Consider the following 13740-nt stretch of genomic DNA (forward strand, 5'->3'; position numbering starts at 1 on the left):
GCGAGGTGGGAGTCCCGCACTGCAGCCCAGGAGAGGGCGCGCCCTCGAACCACAGCACGTAGAGAAGGGAAACACAATGCGGCGGCCCACAGGCACGAACATGCCTAGAACACACATCGCCCTCTGTCCTGCGGGCTCCGCTTCCGGGCTGCTGGGTCGCGGCGAGCGTCCCGATTGGCGGCCAGGCCTTTGCCCCGCCTCGCCTGGCCGGCCACCGCCCCCTCCCCAGCGCGTCCCGCCCCTCTCCGCAGAAGGCACCGGGGCAAGCGGCCTGTTGGCGCGCAATTCCAGCTGGCTGTTCGCGCTAGCATCAGGGCTCGATCTAGAGGACGCGGCAGCCGCAGCTCCTGGAGCACAGCGGGCAGAGCTGCGGGCTGCACGCGCACCTGCAGCCACCGGGCGTCCCGCGGAGGCTCCCGCGCCCTGCGGCGACTTCCGCGCCCGCGCTCCCCTTTGTCAAAGTCCCCAAGCGGCGGCAGGGGCGGCGGCGGGGTCGGAGCCCGCGCCGTGGGCGACTGAGGCGGCCGCAGTCCGCGCCCCGGCGCCCTGGCGATGCCGGACCAGATCTCTGTGTCGGAATTCCTGGCCGAGACCCTTGAGGACTACAAGGCGCCCACGGCCTCTAGCTTCACCACGCGCACGGCCCAGTGCCGGAACACCGTGGCGGCGGTCGAGGAGGTGAGCGGTAGCTTTGCCCGCGCCGGGAGGGAGGCTAGGGCCTCGGGGATCGCGCTGAGCCCTGGGGCCCGGCTAGGCTTCCGCGCCTGGTGCCCGATATCCAGTGCCCTCCGCCTGCGCCCACACCCGGGAAAAGTTTCTGGTCCCCCAAAGCCGGACGCAGCCGGGCCAGCAGTGCCCGACACAGAAGCCCTTTGTTCCCTGCTCTAGGGAGAGGCTGCTTGGCCACCTTGGGGCTTTTTTGGGAACGCTCCTGTCTGTTCCCATTTCCCTCGCAGGGTTTCAGGTCCTTTGCTCCCATCCTCGGAGAGGTCAACTTCGGCTGCAGAATCCGTGGCGGCTGCGAGCCGGGGACCCCTGCGATCTCTGCGGCCCCGGAGTGATGGCTCTCCCTGGGTGGACCTCTCCAACTTGTTCCAGAAGTGGCCAGGCGGGGGCAGCTGTGCCTTCTGAGCCAACATGTAGAGCAGATCCAGGGGACCACAAGCTGCTTAGGCACGGGTGCCCATCCCATCTTGGGAGGCCTGGCAGTTCCCACTATTTGCCACAGACAGAGCAGCACTGTAGAGGGGTGTGGAGAACCAGCGCTTTGAGGTCCAAAAGGTCTTTGGTGGCCACTTCTGGGCTACCTGTGTGGTGCCTGTTGACAGTATGATCAGCTCCTTTGCCCTTAACCTGGAAAAGGGCCTGCATAGTCATTGTATTGAGTAGCTAAGCAGTGAGCTCTCCAGATCCTGAGGAAGAGGGACTGCGAGAAGGAAGCAGTTTGGGTTGAAAATTGAAGCAGGCTTGGAAGAGGCTGTGTGAGTCCAGAGACCATGGCTGTCCATAGCTTGGGGAAGCCTCACTTAACATCATTTTCTTTACCTCCCCAACAGAATTTAGAGTTTTGTGTTTTCGGCTCTGTAGGCATTGTGCGTCCAGCTGGACTCACAGTAGGTAGCTGGAGAAGGAGACACACATGTGTAGCAGTAGTGAACCGATGACTACATTTCCTTTGCTCAGAATTTTAACATCAAGGTAGATATTTTAAAATACTTGTGTCAGAGGCTGGTGTTCAGAGAGCTTTTAAATTAAGCTATGTCATTACATCCTTTCCCCTTGCTTGAACAAAGCATTCTCTATTAGGCTTTGCCTGGAAAAAAAAAACTAGACTATTTTTCTTTCGTGTAAAATATTTGTCTTTGTAGACCTACACAGTCAGGACTAGACTCAATGAAAAATACTAGGTTCAGCATCCTGCTCTTGGAAGTGAGCTAGGGTATCCGTTCTTCTCCTTCACCCTAGTCCCCTTTCTTTTCTCTCTCCTGTCTTCCCAAAGATCTGCTTGTAAATCTTTTGTAGCAAATTCAGTGAGAGCAGATTGCTTTAGTCCACTTTTCTCAGCCTGGCCTTTAGGTGCCACTGATGCCTTTAATGAGGCAGGTGGGGGATGAGAGCCCCGCCCCCATGAGGGCCCTTGAAAAGCACTAGGAAGATAGTCACAGTGTTTCTAAAATACATCATTAATGCTTATGAAAATGAATGCATACAAAAGGGTAGGATTCCCTCTGTGGAAAGAACACTTGTGTGTGATGTCCTTAAAAGAAAGCCCATGTTTATAAAGTTAGGACGCTTCTCTCATTGTATTGAATCAGTTAGGTATCAGTAATACTGGCAGATGTTGGAAAGCCTGGCAAATAGGAGTTGCAATTAAAGTAGGCATGGCCTCTCTCTGATTAATTTTACTTTATAGTGAATGAACCCAAAGCTGCTTTTCCATGTAGTGCAGGAGATTACCCAAGAGCTCAGTTGTTGGGTAGATTAATGAGAGACTGGATTTGGTCATTCTGTTAAATTGCAGGCTGGCTTCACTCAGCCTCCTAAGTAGAAAATGGATTTGGGTTGGAAACAGGGAAAACCTGAAATCTTTGCAGGCTTATCTCATTTTAAGTGAAGCCAGCACCGCTCTAAGATAATAGTGTATATGAACTAATTTGAAGGGTGAAAGGACTTAGCGTGGATTACTTAAAATAATGCTTTCTTTCTCCTCCTACATTATTTAATGTTCATTTCCAATACAAAATGTTGTTCTCTCTCTAGTGTAATAAATAACGTACCATGTTCACAATACTTGGACTTTAAGCAAATGTCTTTTTATGGTGAAATGAGACATTAGAGTAGATTTTGTGACATACAAAATGTTATGAATTTCATAGAAATATGACTAAATAAACTAGTCCCTGGTCTTCTACTTAAATGAGTTATGGAATTAGTAAATTTATCTGATTAACTTTGGCAAACCTGATTGCTCCCAATGGAGGATATGTCTAGCCGTTGTCATTTTACTGACTGAAATAGGCTTTCTTGGCTTGCACACCTGTAGCTAGAATGTCAGTAGTTAGCCAGTGCCTGGCCTGTATTACAGGTATCATACTGTTGTGTTTAATCTCTATCCCTGATGTGCAGATGAGGAATTTGAGGCTAAGAGATTAGTTCAGGTTATAGACACAGCAAGTGGAGTTTGAACTTGGCTGGATGCTTCATTCACAAACTGCATGACTTTGTCTAATGCTTAGTGATGGTGCTTTCTCAAAACTGCCCATAGCTAGATCAGCCACCTCCAAGTCAGGCTCCATCACTTTCCAGTTGTATGAATTGGGATGAGACCCTAACCGCCCATATATACCTTTACCGTTTTCAGTCCAGTTCACAGTCTAGATAATCATGTCTATTTCTGAAGGTTCTGGTACAGTACCCAGTAGACTTAGTAAATGGTAGCTGCTTTACCAGATTTCACTGTAGTTACTGTATAGACCCTGGAATGAGAATGGAGCAGGGGAGAAGGAAATGGATGAATGGATGAAGGTGTGCATATAAATGGAAATTGCCCCTTCCACTAGATGTGCCTGTGTGTGTGTGTGTGTGTGTGTGTGTGTGTGTGTGTGTGTGTGTGTGTGTGTGATGGCTCCTGTGCTGACGGAGGACAGAGGCTGAACTTGCTTTCCTGAATCAGTCCCCCACCGCCTGTCTCTTCCCCCTGAATTCCCGGGATCCCCATGCAGGTTCACAAGCTTGTGCAGCAAGCACCTGACCCCCTAAGCTGCCTTCCCAGCCCCCATGCATTCTTTCTAAGGAGCTTATTGTCTTGGTAACAGGTGAGAGTGTAGCTGGTTTGAAACTTTTGACTTCCTGTTGAATTTCTCTGGGTGACTTACTTTGCACAGTTTGCAAAGTGCAGAGTGCAACTGGTGTTAGCTTTGTGCTTTGGAAATAAGGGAGAAAATAAGTAGTTGTGGCATAAATCTGAAAACTGAGCGGCGCCACCCCCCACCCACTTCCCAGCTTTGATTTTTGTATCTTAGTTTATTTAAGCCTCTGGTTACTTCAAAATACTCTGGAAATAGAGAAATATTGTGTGCATTCTTGGGACACTACTGCTGTTTGTTAGGGCTTCTTCATAGCTCCATTCATTCCTACCCTGCTTATTTGGCATTGATGTAGTTTTAAAATAAATTTGATATTGACTCTTAAGTATTAAAATTTAACTTTTTCCTTCCATGGCCATGAGTCTCTTATTCTGTTGTCCTTGGTTACCTTGGAAATCGCTTTGCTGTTCTAACTGCAAAAGGAGAATGAACATCTAGACTGTACAGACTCCCAGGGGATGCTGTTCATGGGGCCAGGTTCTGCCCAGCATTTCCAGTGGGAACTGGCCTTGCATTTGATTCTGAGTTGTAGTCCTTTGTGACTTGTTTGTAAATCAGCTCCTTCAGAATCACAGGCTAACAGATTTTGAATCTATGGTCAGAAAGATGCCCCCTTTTTCTCAGTGTATCCTTGGAAGGGAGTAGGTTAACAGGCCATTATTTTATGCTGCCCTTAAATCTGAATTGGTGTCTCTGGAACGTCTTGAATCAGTTAGGGTGGGATTGGTTTCCCTCCAGCTGAATTCAATTTCTCTTTTATGATTAGTAGTGCAGTTACTATGATACCACTCCTTGTGCATCACAGCTCTTGCTGTGGTTCATTTGGGACCTGCTGCTGTGTGTTAGGTGAAGGGATTAGACATCTCTTCTCTTTGAAAGAATCTGTGGTTCCGTGGGGAGAAACCGATTCTCCAGGCAGATCAGTGACGTGAGGGTATGTCTGCGAGAGCATCTATGGTGATGATATCGAGAACAGGAAGACTGGACCACTTACATGTGATCAGAGCATCTGTGGTGATGATGTAGAGAACAGGAAGATTGGGACCACTTACATGTGATCAGAGCATCTATGGCGATGATGTAGAGAACAGGAAGACTGGACCACTTACATGTGATCAGAGCATCTATGGTGATGATGTAGACAACAGGAAGACTGGACCAGTTACATGTGATCCGGGATGTGGATGAAAGGGCCTTGAATGGAAGCCTGGTGTAAGAGGCTCCAAGGTGGTTTAATCCAGTCTTCCATATCTGTGTCCCTACCTTAGAGAAATATTTATCCACTCTTGGGCTGGTGATCAACTAGGCCTTTGGTGGAATTTTCCTATCCATCCAGGCTGCAGAAGGCTTCTCACGCCAAGAAATTACAGAGGCCTTTCATGGTGGGGAACTGCACTTCTGGCTTTTGGTCAGAGTTGTAGCCCAAGAATGAAGTCAGCTCTTTGCTAACATTACTCTGTCTCAGATGCTTGGTGGCCACATTGGTTGGTGGCCACTCTGTTGCATGTGTAGATTCAGGACTTTGTTCTCCATATTTGTAGGAAGTCTTGTTGATGAGCACAGTTTTAGGCCCTTGCAACTGCAAAATGCTTCACCTGAGAGCACCAGTCAGTGTGGTGTGCAAATTGCAGAGCCTCAGGTTCCATGGCAGAGCTGTGGAAATGGAGTCTGCATTTTAATAGCACTCTCAGGAGCAGTGTGTGCACCAGGGTTTGAAAGTACTGTTGTAGGCTGCCCTGAGTCCTGGCTGTGTTCAGAGTTGCCTGGTTGGGGAGGGGGTGTCTGTGAACTGGAAGAACTTGGTTCTGCTCTCCTGAATTCTGATTTCATATGATTTGGGTGAGGCCTGTAGCTTTTATATTTGTAAAAGGCTCCTCCCTAGTTCATAATCACTGATAGACAGGTGATTATGTCATGTCGTGTGCCAGGTAGTGATGAATCAAGGTTATGCATAACTTGGGGATAGGATGTGGTTTTGGAAGGGAGGAAACTGAAGTCAAGACAGGCATCTCTGCAGAGGTGACCTTTGAGCAGTCTGGAATGTAGAGGCTGCCTGCTTGCAAAGACCTAGGCATATATGAGTCCTGGAAAAGGGCTGAGATGTGAGTATCAGGGCAGACAGAAGGCCTGTGATGAGAGGTGAGAGAGAGCAATGGGGCCTGTGTGGAGGGGTGGCTTAGGTCCAGATAGCACTGGGCTTTACCTTGGGGAGAGAATTTGCACTTTGGCTGTGGAAGTTCTCTTACAATAAATCATTTCTCCAGCCACCACTTCACAGTTTAAAGACATTTCAGTGCTTGTTCCTAGGCCCAGGAGAAAAGGGGGGAGACCAGCAAAGGAGTAGGGGTTCATTTGGGTGCTGCGGTGGTGGCAGTGCAGAAGTGTCCTTTGAACTGGGTGTCATTCCCTGATACTTGAAGCATGGGTCTCCTATCATCCCCAAGGTAAAAGTGGCACTGTCCAGCATGCCTTAGTGGCAGAGACCAGGTCTACTGTGAAGATTGGCTGGCTGGAGGACTTGTATTGCTGTGGGATCACCTCTCTGAAACGAACTGAAATGCTGAGCCAGTGTCTTTATGATGGTGCTTGTTCTTCCAAAGGAATTTGGGTGACTCTTTGTCTTCATATATATATTTAGGTACCTGTCATGTAGTATCCCTGTCAAGTGCCGGGGCTGTGAAAGAGGACAGGCCTGCTGAAGACTGACCCTCAGGTTCTGTATGAGTTTTAACGTTTTCTATTCTGTGCCTGGACCTCTGACAACATACCTCTTTTTAGAAGGACTGTGTCCTTCTCTTGTTCTTTCCGTCAGCTTACCATGTAGCCCAGGCTGGCCTTTGGTGCTCCCTTTCCCTCTGAGTGCTGGGAGTATTATTCCAGGTATCCTGCAGAAAGAGGTTAACATGTAGAATAAAGATTTCAAATGGAACCAATTATACTGAATTCAGTTTGTAAAACATTAAAAGGAGATATGCCTACTGATATGTGAGTTTTTAAAAGTGATGCCAGGATTTATTATTGGGTTGGATAGGTACTTCAGTTGTGGAGTACTATGAGTGTAAATAATACGGTGTGACATGGCTAATAATTACAATGTAGGGTTGTGGCACCTTTTATCTGAGGCCCGGGTAACAGTAACACTAATTGGGATGTGTTGCTTTCATTCCCAGTGGAAGAAAGGCTGGATTTCAGTTAGATGCTAATGATGTGTCCACACATCCATTTCCCCCCTCATCCAAGTAGTATATGGACCTCCTAAATTCACACTAAAGATTCCAGGTTTGATGGGACGATGTCTCGAATTTGGATGGTTGGTTCTTTGCAAACTCCATAAACCAGACCGTATAACTATCGTCAGTGTCATGAACTGGTTCTAGGAGTCTAGCTGAGAACAGTCACAAGCTGAGCCAGTGTTACCTGGTGACATAGTAGAGGAGTTTAGAAGACCTCTAGGGGAGTGGGGCACTGCCTAACTTTGATGTCACCAGGAACTCACTCTGTAGATCAGGCTGGCCTCCAACTCAGAAATCCATCTGCCTCTGCCTCCCAAGTGCTGGGATTAAAGGCGTGCACCACCATGCCCAGCTAAAACCAGTATTTTTGTGAGGTTTAATTCTATGTTAAGAAAATGTGCTTTTGCCAGTTGGTTGCCTAATACCAAATGTTCAGCACCGAAGCCAGACATATAAATAATATTATGCAGATTGTGCAGGCTGTGTTTACATGTTTAGGGACTATACATATATGTATAAAATAACAAAGGAAAAGAGAGGTTATGAATTTGAAAGAGAGCAAGCAGGGATATGTGGGTTGGTTTGGAGGATAGAAACAATGAGATTATATTACAATTTCAAAAAATAAAGAAAAGTAATTGTAAAGTAAGAAAGCTTTAAATGGGCTCATTTAAGATTATTCCTTTCTGAGAGAGGTCATATAGGCACCATGGAGTCATGTGACTCTGGGTTTCAGCAGTTGACAAAACAGGAGTTTTGACCACTCTGGTTGGTTCTTCATTGTCCTTTCACTGTACAGAGGTGGGGTTCCTTAGTTCAAGCTGGTGTCCATTGAATCTCTGCAGGCCAGCTTCCATTGTTGTCAACTTAGAGGAGCCAAGACTGACAACTCCAGAGATATCAAGTGCTAACCCCTGGGGAGACAGGTAGCATTAGAGGCCCTTTTTTAAGAGGCTTTTCTTTTCTTGTTTTACTTTTGAGTCAGGGCCTCAGGGTGACCTTGAACTCTATGTACCAAATATAACTTTGGATTTCAGATCCTCCTGCCTCTGCCTCCACCTTTGAAGGCTACAATTACAGCATGGTAACACATGCTTGTTTTATGTGGTGCCAGGGATCAAACCCTGGGCCTCTTGAATGCCAGGCAAACATTCTACCAATTGAGCTGCCTCCGTAGCCTCTAGAGGCGTTTACTGAGAGGCCTTCACTGCCACAGAGTGAGTTGTCTAATAATACACCTGGTCCCTTAGGGCTGTGGGTTCCAGAAAACCATCTGGGTTGTGTACATCAAGGCCTCATAGTGAACAGATTCAGGCTGGGTCTTCCAGGCCAGGAGATCTGTGTGTGGTGGCTGCTGCTTCTTAGAGGGGCACAAGCTAAACCATGCCAATTAAGGTAACTGTTAGGGACAGACCTTCCACCTATGGCTGTCCTAATCATCAGGATATATTCTTCTCAGATCAAAGAAAAAAGTCTCCAAAACTAATGCCCACAGGAACATGGCAGAAGAGGGAGTACAAAGAGCATCAAGGGACAAATTTGGTAAAACACTTGCTTTCTGGATATAATGCGACCATTGCACCCTGGGCAGTGCCATTCCATTTATATGCAAAGATCCAGCCTAACAGATATTGAGTAATATTCCATCAGGCAGCACTAAGTGACCTTAGTAAGGATGGTGATGAAGAAGAAGGAGGAGGAGGAAGAGGAGGAGGAGGGATGGAGGGGGAGGAGAAATGTGGAAACTAGGAGGAAAAAGAAGACACAATGAAGACACGAATGTGGAAGTGTGAGAAAGGATGTAGGTAGGGGGAGGAATGAGAGATAGAAACAATCAAGATATACTGTGTGCACATATGAAATTGTCAAAGAATAAATTAATGACAAATAAATAATAAACCTTCCAGTCCAGCTCACCCCCGCTTCCTGACCATTGCCTTGCCTCTAACAACCCTAACACTAAGAACCCTAATCCTAACCCTAACCCTCTAGTAGCCTAACCCTAAGTCTAACCCTGCTTACTGTGGGGGAAATATCTTCAGTATACCATTTGAGGTGAGAAACCATTTCTTAATCTTGATCTTTTGAGATGGTCAGATCCACCTTCAATCTAGGCAATAGATTCTTTTGCCATCCTACATACATAAAAGACAATGAACAGGGTTATTTTTTCATTTTTTTATACTTGTCCTACTTTTGTATTTTAGAAAAGGCGATTTGCTTGTTTGAGTTTTAAAATTGGCATTGGAAAGTACTTATTTCTTCAGAATTCTGGTACATACTGAATATCAGCTGCAATATCCTGCAACATGAGATAACCCGTCCTTGATTTTTCTAAGTTCCCTTGGCCGAGAGCCTTTCTATAATAGTCATTAGAGAGACATTCTATTAAATTTCCTTTCTATATCCACAGAGAAATTCATTCTGATTTGAGATATGTTTATCTAGAGAACCTGTCCTAATACAACTGTGGCTTTTCTCTACTTTGCCACTGATGGCGATATGCTGGCTAACAAGATGGCTCAACAGTGTTTCCCTTATGTTTCTGGCTTTCCTCCCAGGGTTGTTTGGTATCATATGATGAAAGGGAGCTGCAGTCTCCCTGAGCCCAGCACTGAGCCACAAACAAAACTCTTGTTTCCTAAAAATCCCTCTTTAATGTTCATTGCCTGGGCTCCCTCCCACTCAGATTGATAACCCCACTGCACCTTGGGTAATGGGCTATGCATGTTCTTCCCCTGGATTTCAGGAAGAAGAAGGCAAGTGATGTGAGGCCAGCTCAGGCAAGGTCTGAAGTCAGGTCCTGTTAATGCAGGATCATTGATCACAGAGAACAGGAGCAGGCAGCTGACTAGCCTGAGCTGGAATGTGTTGGGAACTAAAAGGGGGCCCTGGGCAAGAAAGGAAAAGGGGGGGGAAGGCTCACGCCCTGCCAGAGTTCCACCTGTGCTCTGGACAGAGATGTGGGAGAGCTGCCGTACACTCCCCTCTCAGCCCCGGGGTGTGTATCTAAGCCTTTGACCCACTCTTTGGGTGTGAACAAGGGGCAGCCCAACCTGGGAGCCCTGGGGCTACTTTCCTAAAGCCCTGGGGTTATGGGAGAGAAGAATGAGGGATGAGAGGTTCCCACACTGGTGAGAGTGAGCACAGTGGATCTGGACTGGAGCACATGAAGGAAGACCTTCCATGGGGAGATTAGAAATGGCTCATTAAGAGAAAGCCTATCTCATCCTCCAAGAGCAGTGGGCCTTGATGAACAGAGACATTCTATGGTTTTAGAGCTTTATTATAGAAAGGCAGGGAGAAAGAGAGAAGGTAGAAGAGAGAGAGAGAGCCCCCCCCAGAAGGCTAGATAGAAAGAGAGTAAGAGGGAGAGAGGAGAGAGAAGACAAATAGAAAGGAAAGGAGGAGAGAGGAGTGAGAGAAGTGAGAGGTAAGATATCCAAGGAGCAAGAGAGATAGGTGGGGCTGAACAGCCCTTTTTATGGTCTTTACTGTTGCTAGGTAACTGGGGAGGAGTTTAGCCTGAAGGTCAGAAGCTTGGGACATTGCCTACCTGACTTTTAGCCATGCTTCTCTTGCGGTGGCTGTGGGGTGGGGGTGGGGTGGGGCGTTAAATTAGGCAGGGGCCAGAGTTCCAGGAGCATGAGGGAATGAATGCCTTCCTTGTCACATAGGTGAATTATCACCATTCTGGGGTTCAGACCTCAGCTCAACTGGAGACTACCCTGTCCATGCTTAGCCCAATGCCCCACAGAAACCGTGAGTTCTCCCCCAGGGCTGGGAGTAGTGAGTGTCCTCTTGGTGGACAAGTTCAAATGCTAATTAGTACAAACCACACCTGAGATCTGGAAAAGGTGTGGCCCTTGACTTGAAGCACACTTTAACCTTGAGGAAGGGTGAGACCCACTGGCCAATCAAGGTCTCCACAGGCAGACCTGCCAGTCAGACAAGAAGGTGGGATCTTCCGGGTGCCTTTCCCCAAGTTCACTGTGGCTGTGCAGGCTTGAATGATTCTCTGTGTCCTGCTCTGAGCTCTGCTGTTGGGTGCTGTGAGAGGACCTCAGGGAAGCTCTGAATTCGAGGCATGGTGAGCACAGGGTTACTGCCCACAGAGGGTAGGGGCAAGGTGCTGAGCAGTGGAAGCTGGAGTGGTGAGTCCTCTCTGGGGCTGGATGGGAAGTATAAGCCATATGTGAGCACCTGTGAGGTCTCTTGTGTTGCTCCTCACTTGCTCCATCGGGGGTGACCTCTAATAACTTCCCCATTGAAAGAACCTAGTGGGGAAACCCCCACTCAATTTCCGTTCGGAGCGCACCCAAGAATCACGAACAGACGACCTTCTTGATGTAAAAGCATGAGGTAGTTTAATGACAGAGCTCCGGGCCCACACATATCTCCTGCAGGAGACAGAGATGTTGACCACATGGTGGAGCCATAATGGCGGAGCTCTGGTTTGAAACGTATCTCATGCAGGAGACAGTGGTTTCGACCCTGAGGCTTGGAAGCTAGGGACTTTTATAGCAAAGGGGTGGGGCTGGGCGAGGAATTGGCGCGGGTTTTACATGATTGGTCCATTTAAACATCAACAGACTGTCAGAAGGGTGGGAGATAGGGAGGCACCAGGCCAGTCAGGACATTTAACAACAGGCCTGCCCAGGCATGTCCTGGCCTGTTCTGCTATGTTCTCAGCTCCAGGTTTCAAAGCTCACAAACAATTCTTTGGGCTATTTGACATAAATTACATGAACCACAGGTCTCAAGTTTTATTTCCTTTCACCATCATTGCCCAAATCGTTTGGACCTTAGTTAGGCTGGCTTGTTAAAACAAGGGTGGTTTCTTTGAGTCTGTAGCATACATGTCCAAACCCCTTTGTCTTTTAGTATACATTAAAAAGACAGGTAAAAATCTAATAGGTCTGATTTCATACATTATACTTGGTTTTGTTTTGTTTAGGTTTTGTTAATTTTTTTCTGTTGCCGTTTTTTCATATTTTTTACTTCATATGTTTATGATTTGGTTATTATTTGGCAAAGGGACTTTAAGAATTTCAGAAATTTTTTATGGTTTTATTGAAAAATGATAGACCTCTGAGAGGATATTCTTCTATTCTAATTGTTTGTAATTTTCGCCTGCACATATTTTGCTGAAGTCCCAGTTGTTTATTGCCATGAACCTTTTAGAATCCACATTTTTTGACTGAGATAACAATTTTTTCTCTTCATCTTGAATCTCCGAGTTTCTGTCTTCCTTTCCTGTTCTGCGGGTGAACCTTGCCTCTGTAGTTGTCAGTGTACAGGTAATCTCATGTCCTGCTCTTAGGGACTTAGCAACAGCTTATGTCATTTCCTGCTTCCATTCCCTATGTCTGTTATCAGGCGTGCTTTATATACGTCAGCCACCAGCTATAGCAGCTCTCTATTTTTGTTCCCTGTCTCTGTTCTCTGCACATGCGCACTCTCTGTCATCTCTCCCCTCATGGCTCACTTTCTCATCCCTGTCTGTGTGCCTGTCTGCAGGTCCTCTTGTGTACTTCTATCCCTTCCCCAGGTTCTCACTCCTCTCCCTTCCCCCAAACAACCTCTTTTGCACTTTATCTGTTGCATGCTTTAATTTCTCAGACCTGCTGTGATGGCATAGCTTGGATTTCTTGGTTGCAATTGTTCCTGGCTGTTACTCTCTATGTTGCTATGCTGGTGTGTAGCCATCTCTGTTTGGGTGATTATTGACCTAGGTACTGGCCTCTGGGTTTGTCTTTTTGGGTGGGAGTTTTGTTCCTGGGTTACTCTTTGATGCATGGATTTGAAGAGAGTGTTCATTGACAGTTTCCTATTTTACTGACCTGTTTGGTGGGTATGGTCAACAGTGGATGCTTTGAGATATTAAAAGCTGGGAGAAGAGACAGGCAGGAACAGAAGATCTTAGTAATCCACAAGGAGACATAGGCAAGGGAGAGGTCATGCAGCCCATGGTGTTTAATACAATGTTGGAACAACTGGGAAAGTTGAATCTGGGGTAAATCAATCAATCATGAAGTTGTTCTATGGAAGCTTACCTTGTGTCCTTTCAGGCATGGAATGTGGTTGAACAGGGAGTATCTGCCCAAGTGGGGGCTGAGACACAGGGATGAAGCAGGAATGGATGGGCAGGTGGGGATTGTCTATGGTGTTATAGGAGGCTTGCACAGGAGGAGAGGAAATTTCCAGTGGTATTCTGTTCCAGTGGTATGGGCAGCTGATATTAGTGTCTGCAGTAACAGATAGTGAGGTAGGTCTTTGGACAAAGTCTAGTCTACAGACAGGCATGGTTGTGGTTAACCAGGAGTTTCTGTCTATAATCAGGGGGTTAGGAACAAATATGAGTTTGTAAGTCCCAAACAGTTTGCTTTTTGAGAATGTACATTTGTACATTCCAGCAAAAATCCCATGACAAAATCCCCTTATCAACAGCCAGTTAAGGTACATCAGCAGGGTCAGCTACATAGAGATAACTAAGACCTCCTATAGAAAACAAAAACAAAAACAGCTTACCCATCATGGTTGTCAGATTTTTCCCCCCTTGCTTCATTCCTGCACATTATGCCAGACATACACTTTTTAAAATGTTAACAATGCTGATTTGTATGCAAACTCCCCACGCT

This window comes from Mus musculus, chromosome 12 (genome assembly GCF_000001635.26).
Source record: "Mus musculus strain C57BL/6J chromosome 12, GRCm38.p6 C57BL/6J".
Lineage (NCBI taxonomy): Eukaryota > Metazoa > Chordata > Mammalia > Rodentia > Muridae > Mus > Mus musculus.